The sequence below is a fragment of the Cyprinus carpio genome, chromosome A15 (assembly GCF_018340385.1).
Source record: "Cyprinus carpio isolate SPL01 chromosome A15, ASM1834038v1, whole genome shotgun sequence".
In the NCBI taxonomy this organism is placed as follows: domain Eukaryota; kingdom Metazoa; phylum Chordata; class Actinopteri; order Cypriniformes; family Cyprinidae; genus Cyprinus; species Cyprinus carpio.
This window is the reverse complement of record NC_056586.1, coordinates 1310589-1323104: the sequence shown is the minus strand read 5'-3', so window position 1 is coordinate 1323104 and position 12516 is coordinate 1310589.

The following is a 12516-nucleotide window of genomic DNA, read 5'->3' as shown; positions in this document are numbered from 1 at the left end:
CTTTCTGAATAAAAGCAGTAGGCTATTTTAGAAAGTCAATAAATTGTGAATAATTTATTGGTTTTGTGTGAATATGTAATCATGTAATCATTGAAAAAAAAAAACTGTAGTCTGATTACGCGTATTTAAAAATGTAATTTGATTACAAGTACTTAATTTCTGGAATCTGATGATCTACAGAAGAAGCTGGGCTGGATCAGGTGGGGGGTCTTAGCTCTGAGAAGGACATGACAGCATGCCCTATGGACCTGGGAGGTCTGGGGGTTGGGATCCTCCTCCTCACCCACTGCCTTTTGTTTCCTGTGTGATAGAAGCTGCACAGGAAGTCATCTGGGTAATGCACACACATAAGCCACAGAGTGAAATATTGCCAGGAATTTACAAGGATTAAAGATACAATAAATTACTGTAGTCAGAAATGTATTGTGAAATCAATGCATGCTGGTCATTTTCTTACAAATGACTGAATTAACAGCAGAATGATGCAAACATCACAGTAATTTACTGCTCTTCTTTTACTGTGAATTTACATTATAAAGTCTTTAACTGTGCCACTGTGAGAAATTTAGTTGTTTACTGCTGTAATTGTTTTGAAGTCACCATAATGGTGATTAGTGATTAGCATTTGTTTGGGCTCTTTGACCTTCCATATTCATATTCAGATTTCTAATAGAGTTGTGTCAGAAGTGTGACAAATGAAGACAAGTTAGAACATGAAATAAAGGAATTGCCTGACTTTAAAATCAGCCAAACTATTATTAACATTAAGATATTATTTTAGCATTAATAAAGCAACAATAATAATCAACAACATAATTCATATAACTCTTACTTTATGTATCTTCCACAATAGTGAAGTGACTGCTGAAAAAACGTCTTTCAATCCTTGACATACAAACACAACAATGGTAACACTCAACATCAGCTGCAATCATGGTACCAGGCTACCAAATCTATAGACGCGATAGAGTGAAATTTAAAGGAGGCGGAGTTATGGTTTATATAAAGAACAATATTCAGTGTGAGGAGATAAACTTGGCAAACTGTGACCTAGAATGTATTAGGCTGAAAATGATTTTATCACCACAAATGTTTTTTAGCCTCATTGTAATTTACAGTCCACCCAGTTCAAATATAGATTTTTATGAAAAACTGCAAAATATGTTGGCAAATTGCAATTTTGATAAAGAGGTAATAATAATCGCGGATTTCAATGTAAATTGGGAGGATAGTTCAGTCAGAAAAAAACTCAAACAAATAACAGATCGTTTTGACCTCACACAGGTAATTAAGGGCCCAACAAGAGTAACTCAGTCAAACAAAACCCAGATTGACCTGGTATTCAGCAATAGACCAGAAAGAATGACAAAATCCCTCAACATGATCACAGGAATATCCGACCACAATTTAGTACTTGTGGTGAGGAAATTGACAAAAAAGAGATTTGGTGTCCCTACTGTTAAAGACCAGGAATCATTTAGAATACCAAATAAAGATCAAGAACATTTCAAAAACACAGTTAATAATTTTAATTGGGATTCTCTGTTAACTGGAAAAGATGTCCATGAGGGAAGCAGGACACTTTCAAGTAAATTACAATGTATTATTAAAAAATTCACTTGTAGGTATACACAAAGGAATAGAAGAAGTAGTCACCCTTGGATTAATGCAGATGTCCTGAAGAAAATGAAAGAGCATTACCTTGCACTGAAAAGGGCTATTAAAACAAACCGGCCACATGATAAACATAACTTTGCTATGCTAAGGAATGCTGTAACATCCATGTTGAGAAAGTCTAGGGCTAACTTTTTCTGACCATAATTAGTGAGGCAAGGGGTAATACAAAGTTAGTATGGGACCAGCTAAAAAAAAATAATGGGCCAAGAGCATAAAACAAGAAAACCTGTTGAACTAACGGTGGATGAAAGGCGCGTTAGAAACCCAGTAGAAGTAGCTATGACATTTAATCATTATTTTGTTGACTCGGTTACAGATATTGCCCAGAGCTTCAAATCTGTAAATGTTGCGTTATGTAAAACCCCATCAACAGAACCTAGTCTTGCTTTTTACTCAAAGATTTTAGCTTATCATTAGCCAGTCCCATCACAAAAATTATGAACCAATCCATATGTCAAGCAGAATTTCCAAACATATGGAAAACCGCCATTGTATCACCCATTTTTAAATCAGGAAACCCACAATTTGTCTCTAATTACAGACCTATAAATATTTTACCTGTAGTGTCTAAAGTCCTGGAGAAATGGACATCTGATCATATAAAAAATCACTTAAACAAAAATTCTTTCCATCTTCACCCACTACAGTTTGGATTTTGAACTAACCATTCAACTGAATCAGCAAATTGCTATTTTATTGATAAAATCAAGTTATCATTTGACAGCAATAGCATTGTAGGAGCAGTCTTCCTTGACCTTAGAAAAGCATTTGACACAGTAAACCATCGTATCCTATTGGCTAAACTATCCTCTTTTAATCTCTCAGATAAGGTGTTAAAATGGTTAAAATCATATCTCTGTCAACGCTTACAAACTGTTCGTATTGGTAATAGCCAGTCTGAGCCCCTCCCTCTGTCGACCGGCCTGCCACAAGGCTCCATACTATCCCCTATCTTATTCTGTATGTACATTAATGATCTGCCACTGGTGTGTCCGGAGGTTAACATTCAAATGTACACGGATGACAAAGTTCTGTATGTACATGGATCTTCAAAAACCGAGGTTGCCGACAAGCTTACAAATGTGATGGTTAAAGTTACAACATGGTTGAATCAATCGTGTTTACAATTCAATGTGTCAAAAACTGTGGGTATGTTCTTTACTAAATCACATAAGGTAACACAAAGATGCAGATATCCTTGTGTCAGGTAAAAAAAATACAAATTGTCAAAGAATACAAATATCTTGGCATTTATTTAGACAACAAACCAAATTTTAGATCACATATAAGGCAAACATGTAAAAAAGTCAAGTTTAATCTAGTAAATTTCCAATTTATTTGAAAGTCAATTGTCTATTCAAGCTGCCAAAACTTTCATGCACTCAATGATTTTATCTCATTTTACCTACTGTTTAACGAGCTGGTCCCAGTCTAACTCCACTACCCTGAAACCATTAAAATCTTTATACAAATAGACACTCAAAGTACTTGATAAGAAACCAAAACCTTTTCACCACTGTGCCATTTTATTAAAATACAATATTTTAAGTTGGGAAAATCGAATCAAGCTCACAAATTGCTGTCAGGTCTACAAAATCTTACATGGGATGACCTGCCACCCCTCGGTGATTTTATTAATCTTAGAACAACCACACACAGAATCACCAGAGGAGTGTCAAGAGGTGACTGTATTATTCCATTCAGAAAAAGTGTTTTTAGTAAATCCACCTTCTCCGTTAGGGCTTCTCAGGAGTGGAACACCATTCCGTCATCAATCAGAGATATCAACACATATAGCCTTTTTCGATCACATCTGAAACGTTGGCTTATTAATAATCAGACTTGTCAACATTAAAGTTTTGCTGTTGCCCGTTTGTGTTATTTGTGAATGTGTGTCTTTTTTTTTTTTCGTTTTTGTTTGATGTTAACCGCAATTACTGTATTATTGTAAGACCCTACTAATGATGTTAAAACTTATTTTTATATTCATCTAACAAATGTTTTTTAACCTGTTGCACTGACAGGTGCTGTACAGCTGTGCTGTAGCAGACAAATATAGCTGTATGTACATGCAAATTTTTTAAATTGTACTTTCCTTAGGATGCCAATGTACAACTGGGCAAACAGGACTACAGATGAAAATTAGCCATTGGCTAACTCTGGCATGTTACAGGTTGTACTGTTGTTAATATGCATTGTCCTGATAAATAAATAAAAATAAAAATAAAACCAACACCACAAACTGCTAAAAGTGAAATAAACTTAACAAAATAATAGTTTCTGAACCAAAAGGAAACTGGTGACTCGTGACAAATATAATTGTCACCTAATGAAGATTATTATTTTTTTTAATTTTTTTGCAACCCATGAAAAATGGTGCATTCAGATCATTGGCTCATTAGGAGAGAAACCCTACAGAGTGCTCACTATTCCCTAAGCATGTTCACTTCACTTGACAATGCGTTCATTAGGAACACCCTGCAACGTCATGACACACACAGACCAAACTTCAGTAGAGCTTATTAGAGAAGATTAAGATATTTCATATACATATATACGGTATAAATCACCACACATTCATAATACATCCAAGTGCATTTATAAACATCACTAATTATTCAATTAATAAAAAAATATTATTTCTAAACTGTATAATAAATGTCTGTAGAGATGTAAATTAGTTATACTAGACATGTATTTTGTCTGATAACCAATGTATTTATGTATATTATGTAGCGAACAGCATTCATTAGGAAAGCCAAGGCAAGTTTGTTTATATAACACATTTCATGCACAGTGATAATTCAAAGAACTATACAGAAAGAGGAGATCATGAACATGAATAAGCTTCTCTAGGTATTTCTTGGACACAAAGGATCTGATTCATGTTGTTTTTTAGATGGCAATAGACTGATTTAGTAATTGCTTTGTTGCGGCTTCTGATGTTAAGATCACAATCCAGGATGACTACAAAAACAAAACCAAAAAAAAAAAAACCAAATGAGTGGGAGTGTACAGACAACAGGATGTTTCATGCAAAGTTTTGCAGGCAGTTGTCTCAAAGTTTGTCATAGTAACTATCCTCCTATGCTGCTGTTGTGTGGGGGCTGTTGCATTTCACTCTGTGCATTTCTGAGTAGAAAACAGTTCACTGGAGGGTTAATTAACCTGTCAACAACAGCGTGCAGTGTACAGTACGTGTGGTACTGATGTACTTGTTTATAACATTTGAAAAGAAGGTCTGTCTAGCAGTGTGAAGTTCCTTATTGTAAGTGTTAAGACATTCTTTGTAGATGTTATAATGGATTTGTTTTCTGCCACGTATGTTCTGCTTTTCTACATTTTATTTTCATGCATGGCACTGCTGTTGTGTTTTTCAATGGTGTTTTTCTTTTTTTTATAGGTGTGATTTTATTAATTGCTGCATTCATTTTAAAGTTAAACTTGTCAAAGACAGCATCAACAGAGTGGTAACATAGATATAACATTCATGAACAAAACACTAGTGTTCTCATCTGTACCGTTTTTTGATTGTGGCATCTGGTTTCAGTGGTAGGGAAGAATAACATGTCAAAGACAATGCAGAAGTGATCAAACAGAATTGCACCCTTTATAACAGGGTTTCAGGTGTTTAGGTTCAAAAGGACAAGTAGATCTAATGTGTGTCCATGACTGTGGGTGGGTCCTTCAACATGCTGAGGGAGATCAAAGGTGCTCAGAACAGATAAAAGTTTATAATACTAGCTCCAAAACCTCTTAGCTTTATCTATTCTGAGCACCTTTAATCTCACCAAGCATGTGGAAGGACCCACCCACAATCATGGATCTGAGCCTTTTTGGGCCTAAATTCATGAATATTAAAGTTGCCAGCAATGACAAAGCATTCAAATTCAGGGTTAGTTTCAGAGCTTGAGAGCATCTTGGTGGCCTGTAAATAATTAGCAATTAAACCCCTGGCGTGCCTTTCAACACAATACCAAGATACACAAAAGGCAAGACATCTCCCAGGGATATTTCTTTACACTGAAATTCTTTTAAAGAGCTGCTATTTCACCACCTTCCTTACCAGTTCTGCACACACTAATATAAGTGAAATTTGGAGGGGATGATTAATTTAAAATTGTTGCACTTCAGCTGTCATCTAGTCAAGCTTCATTTAAAAAAACATCAAATCTAAATGGTTTGTAGAGATAAGATCATTGATTAAAAATGATTGGTTGAAGTGATCAAAATGTTTAAAATAGCCGACTTTACAGTATTTGTTTTCTTCTTCACAGCAATGTCATGGTGACATCTAATGTGTAGCCGATTATTCTTATACAACCCCCTCATGGTTGCAAACAGTCTGTTCTAGCATGGTAATTGTATATATTTGTATACAGTTCTAAAACTATTATTATTACTTGTCGGACTGCTATATTCTTGGCCGTACCCATTAGAGATCCCCAAGGTTTGGATGTATATATAATAAAATTGCCTAACAACTGCCTAATATTAACTCTGCTTTGGTACTGCAGGGATATTGCATAACACCAAAATAACAGACTTTCCCATGAGCTGCTCCAGCGGTCTAACTTTTGAGATCAAACCAAAGTAGGAGGGCTTAACTGTTCACAGAAGCTGCAGAGCATGAATTCCACAGTGATGCTTCAGGTGACAAGTAGCTAAACACACATACATATTCCACCGGTATCAGCACTGACTTTGCAACGTTTGTATCACTCTGCTTTCTGTGTTTGTCTTTTCAGTGACTTTAGTGCAACTTGCATTGTTCAGCCAGTAGGTGACAACAAGTGACTTTCTGTGGAAGTGAGCAGTTGTAGCATTCACTGAATCAATTAGTTCAAAAACACTGATTAAATCAGGAAAGAAAAAAGTCTTTAATGCTCATACAAATTGCTCATTTAAAAACACGTTTTTCCCTTTGTTGGTGTACCATTTGAGACTCAAACACAAGTGACAGATGAAATAAAGAAATTAAATATCATTTTACTTAATTTCTTATGAATTTCTTATTTGAGGCCATTCCTGTTTGGAGTATGTGATTGTGTATTGTCAACAATAAACTAGCCTTTTCCCTATTTTTCCAGTTTGTAGTATGTATCAATACAACATTTAACCTGTTTTTTTTGGAGGTGCAGTTTGTCTACATGCAGGCACAGGACAACCTTGGATAGCCTTACTTGACATCTTGTCTTCACAGCAGTCACTCGTGTGATTGCTGGACAGGCATGAGTTAAAGGGGTCATATGATGTGATTTCAATTTTTCCTTTCTCTTTGGAGTGTTACAAGCTCTTGGTGCATGAAGAAGATCTGTAAAGTTGTAAAGACTAAAGTCTCAAACCCAAAGAGATATTATTTATCAAATTTAAGACTCTGCCACGCACCCATAAAATGGCTCGTTCTAACAAGCCCCCACATTTTTATGTCACTATCTGGGAATATTTGCGTAATGCCGCCACCAACAACCGCGGTTAGTGTTGAAGCAGCCATGTCAGGGAGATGCTGTGTGTATCTAGGCGAAAGCAAAAGCACTTTATTTGGTCTTCTGAAAGTAGATGCATTTAGGAATCTTTAAGATTACTCACAACAGAACAGCAACGCATTTTTTTTTGCGCGTTGTGTGTGTGTGTGTGAGTGAGAGAGATAGAGAGAGAGACAGGGTCACACAATCTGGCGCTTCTGAATCAGCTACTGTAACTATGTTTTGTTATTAGTTTAAGTATTTGCTATTGACTGCTCAAATGGCGGAGTTTTGCGCATCGTGTGTGTGTGTGTGTGAGAGAGAGAGAGAGCGAGAGACAGGGTCACACAGTGGAGTCAGCAGTCTTAACCGTCGGTGGCTTGTGTACTGCAAACACATACGAGCTTCATCACTGTCTGTGTCACATGACTCTGTTCCCCTTTCAGGCTTGAACTGATGGTGAAACTAAAGACATTCTTAACTGTCTTTACATTTATTTTGAAAGTTGAAACTCACGATTATGGAAAGGGGCGTTACATTTCCAACGAGTGCTTGCCAATTTAGCCAATCACAATGCACTGGGTCAGTTGGCCAATCAGAGCAGACTGCGCTTCTCAGAAGGAGGGACTTTGTAGAAAAAGACGCGTTTGAGAGAGGCAGGGCATAGAGGACCTACAATAATGTACAGTATTTGAAAAATAATGCTTTTTTGAACATTAAAGCATGTCAACATATTTTGTTACACCAAATACACAAAATAATGATCTTTAAAAAAAGCATCATATGACCCATTATAAACTAATAGTTCGCCCAAAAATAAAATTTTGCTGAAAATGGACTCACCCTCAGGCCATCCAATATGTAAATGAGTTTGTTTCTTAATCACAACAGATATGGAGAAATTAAGCATTAACTCATCGTTTTGTCTTAAAACCAGCTAAAAACACTGAAAAAAATCTAACACAAGACAACTGAAACTCTGTTTGTTTCTTTACTCTTCACACAAATCACACTAAACGTGCTTTTGGTGCTTATAATGAACATGTTGTCATATTCAACATGATGTATCAAAGCATCAACACAACGAGTGATAACTGACAACATAAACTTACCCTTTTACCCTTTACGCATAATAATAGACAAATAAACTTCCCCTAAACTTCACCTTTAAAACATATTGATTTTGATACTTTGAGAACACAGTGAAATATGTGTGCATAACATATCAGTGCATGGCATTTCCTCAAACAGACACATTTAACAATAAAGTGTTTAAATATCTCTGGCAGTCTGATTTGTCTCCGTGGTTGCATCTGTGGAGCAACACCATCACCTAGTGGCTCACTCTGGACTGGCATTTTATCAGCAATTATTTGTTCTGTATTCTATCACTGACTTGACTGGACCTGTCTCTGATTGGTTTTGCTGTTCAGTTGGACTGTCATTTGCATTTTCAATGAAGAATTTCTTCTCAAACATGGTGTTTCTTTTATATTGTGCTCCACTTGGGTCTTTGATGGTCACAAAATTTCCCCTTCCACAATATGGAATTTGGTTGAACGGAGTTTTCAGTTTGTCTGTCTTTACTTGTTTTACCAGAACCTGGTGTCCCATCTCAAGCTGTGAAGCTCTTGCTCTGCGGTAGTGATCAGTGTAAAGCTTTGCTCTACCTTTTTTACTCAGCATCATGATGTGGTCATACATGGCATGATAAAAATCTGACAGCTTCCCTTAAATTTTCCTCTTGAAAAGCAACTCGGCAGGGCTTTTCCCAGTAGTTCTGCGGAGCTCCTGTTTCCCCTCTAGCTCTTCTGCCTGAGCTTTTCTTATGTGTTTCAATATGGACCCATTCTGCCTCTCCACCTCGCCATTTGACTGTTTGGGGTTGTTTTCACATACTGGATGCTATTTGTCTCACAGAACTGTTTAAATTGAGCAGACACACTGTGGGCCACAATCAGATCTGACGATCAAGCCGTCGATTTTATCGGCTGCAGTGAATTTGAGTATTGCATATTCATAATAGCGGCTGTAATAATCAACTACCACTAGTATATGAATATATGAATGATACATGAATGAATGATGTATTTATATAGCGCTTTATTGTGTATTGTTGTACACCCAAAGCGCTTTACAATCATGTGGGGGGTCTCTCCTCAACCACCACCAGTGTGCAGCATCCACCTGTATGATGGGACGGCAGCCACAGGACAACGGCACCAGTGTGCTCACCACACACCAGCTACATGTGGAGAGGAGAGATAATCATAGAGCCAAGTGGTTGGGGATTATTAGGAGGCCATAATTGACATGGCCTGGGGGGCAATTTGGCCAGGACACCGGGGGTTACACCCCTACTCTTTACAAGAAGTGCCATGGGATTTTTAATGACCACAGAGAGTCAGGACCTCGGTTTAACGTCTCATCCAAAAGACGGTGCTTTTTTTTGACAGTATAGTATCCCCGTCACTATACCAGAGCATTAGGACCCACACAGACTACAGGGTGAGCATCCCCTGCTGGCCTCTCACTAAAACCTCTTTCAATAGCAACCTAGTTTTCCCAGGAGGTCTCCCATCCAGGTACTGACCAGCTCAACCCTGCTTAGCTTCAGTGGGCAACCAGTCTTGGGGCTGCAGGGTGATATGGTTGTGGCCACTAGCACAGACTCTCCAGTTGGCAGAGGAGCTAGTATATCAGTGTCTAGATCCTGCCAAGGGCCTTTGGGCAGACATGTTATTCTCAGTGGCTCTTGCCTATCAGGTCTCATCACTAATTGGCATCCATGGCATGATCTGACATGCCTCTTTGCATCACTGTCCATGACAGACCAGCACTTTAATTCAAAGATTCTGTTAGGACCAAATGAGCTCATGAAATCTAGCATGGAGTGACTGTGGTAACACAATGAGTGTACCTCTTAAGACTAATTGTCCAATCACACTTAACTCGCAGGCCGTAAATGGTCTTAACTGGTGTTATGTCAAACGTTCACCCATTTATGAACTAACTGCTATATCCCATTAGTTCTAGGAAACTTTGCACTTCTGATGCATTCTCTGGCCTTAACCACAGCATAGACCCTTTCAGCTGTCATTCCCCTGAAGACTAGCTTGTTCATATTATATTGATACACTTCATGTCAATCTACAGTCCACAAGCGTGTAGTCCAATTATGTGTCTCTTGGTTTGAACCGTGCATTATATTATCATCAGAGATATTCTACACATTCTCAGTACCTGTGAGTACTGATGCGATTTAATGTTGTGACATTCTGAAAATCAGTCTCGATCTGTATTGTATCATCTTTAATTAAGTTATTTTTCCATTTTAATTTAATGTTGTTAATAAAACTAAACTGAAGAGGGCCCCTATTTGTTCCCTTGTTGAGAACCACTGATCTAGTGCTTGATAATACCCCTCGTTTCCTGTTGGAGGGAATGCACAAGCAAAATGGCAACATTCAGCAACTGACAACGAAACAAGGGATAAACTAGGGCAAAAGGTGAGAATTATTAAGTACCATGACAACAAACAAGGCACTCAGGGACTAAACACAAGGAGTGAACTCAGAACAAAAGAAACATGGAAACTACAAAATTCGAGTCCAGCACAAAACACAGGGATAAGTAACAATGGGTATATAAAGTAGTCGGTGTGCTCCACTCATTCAGGTTTGTGCTGAGGAGCTGAGATGATGTCCCGGCCATTCAGCGGGTAGTTCAAGGTTGTGAAGGAGGGACAAAATTCCCTTGTCTCAGTTCCCTCAATCAATTAGGGGTCCCTATGGTAACTACTGAACTGTGTTACGTGGATTGGCGATGCAGATGCTGGCAAGCAGCAGCAAGGCAGTGACAAATGCATGCACAAGATCGTAACCTACCCAGTGCCTCATGTAAGCCCCATAGTCCTTTGGGACAGAATGGACATTACTCATCATGGGGAAGGACATGGCCACCGTTCATATGCTTTCTTATATCAGAAATATAAGGCGGCCTGTGTCTAAGAAAAAACAAGACATGGAAGCATGCAATCTTCAGGTCGATTTCTACGAACCAATCTGGGGAGCAGACACATGTCAGAATGCATTTCTGTGTCAGGAACTTCAACAGGATCCTGCTTCAAGACTCAGAGATCCAAGATAACCCCTGTAGAATCCCTGCTTCATCTTAGCTGGAGGGACAGGATCTAATGCATCCTATGCCAACAGGACAGCAGTCTCCACCTCCACCAGGGGTGTTATTGCCTGGCAGTAGTATCTCACCAGGGCAAGATGTGCTTGATGGCCTCCATCTGCTTCAACTCCTTAAGTGTCGCTGAAGAGTATGGCTTGCGAGATGGGGGCACTGAGAAAGTGTACTTTGCCTGCGTCTTACATCTCCACAAGGTTCAGCCAGAGAGGACACTCCTGGACCAACAAGGTGGACATCGTCTTGTTAAGGGAAGTCGTGGCCTAATGGTTAGAGTGTCGGACTCACAATCCAAGGGTTGTGAGTTCTAGTCTCGGGCCCGCAGGAATTGTAGGTGGGGTGGTGCATGTACAGTGCTCTCTCCACCCTCAATACCACGACTGAGGTGCCCTTGAGCAAGGCACCAATCCCCCAAATGCTCCCCGGGTGCCGCAGCATAAATGGCTGCCCACTGCTCTGGGTGTGTGTTCACGGTGTGTGTGTGTTCACTGCTGTGTGTGTGCGCACTTTGGATGGGTTAAAAAAGCAGAGCACGAATTCCGAGTATGGGTCACCATACTTGGCTGTATGTCACGTCACTAAGGGCCCGCGCCGAAACCTTGGTCACCTGGAGAATGAAGCAGGTTGCTGTGCGGAGTTCCTGCATCAGCCCCAGCTCAGAACTACCACATCTGCATCTCTGCCTGGGGAATCTCAGAGTAACCATTGGAAACCCTGTTGTTTAAGGTAGTGTCAAGCAGTGAAAGGTGACTTCCATGACTTTGTGATCTCCTCATGCATCTCCAGGAAGAAAGGGACTAAGGCAGAACGTGGCTGAGTATTGCGCCCCACTCCCAAAAACCAATCATCCAGCCGGAAACATTCTGAATAGGGTGGAGGATTCCACTCAGGCTAGATGTTTGCGGCTGCCTTGGAAAGCATGGCTGTCATCTCAGTGACTGACTCTGACTTAGCAGCCATCCGGAAGGGGGAAGCTCAGAAGAACCGTCATCCTTTGAGGACACCAGATCCTCATGCAGCTATTGACATCTGATCCTCATCAAAAGGTGGGGAAAAGGTGATCCGAAATCAAATATTTCTTGTATGATATATATTTTTAAAAAAGAATGATTAATATTTTGTCCAACAAACCTGATAAAGTGTTTATTTCACATGTGTAAATAAAATCACAGCTATCTCA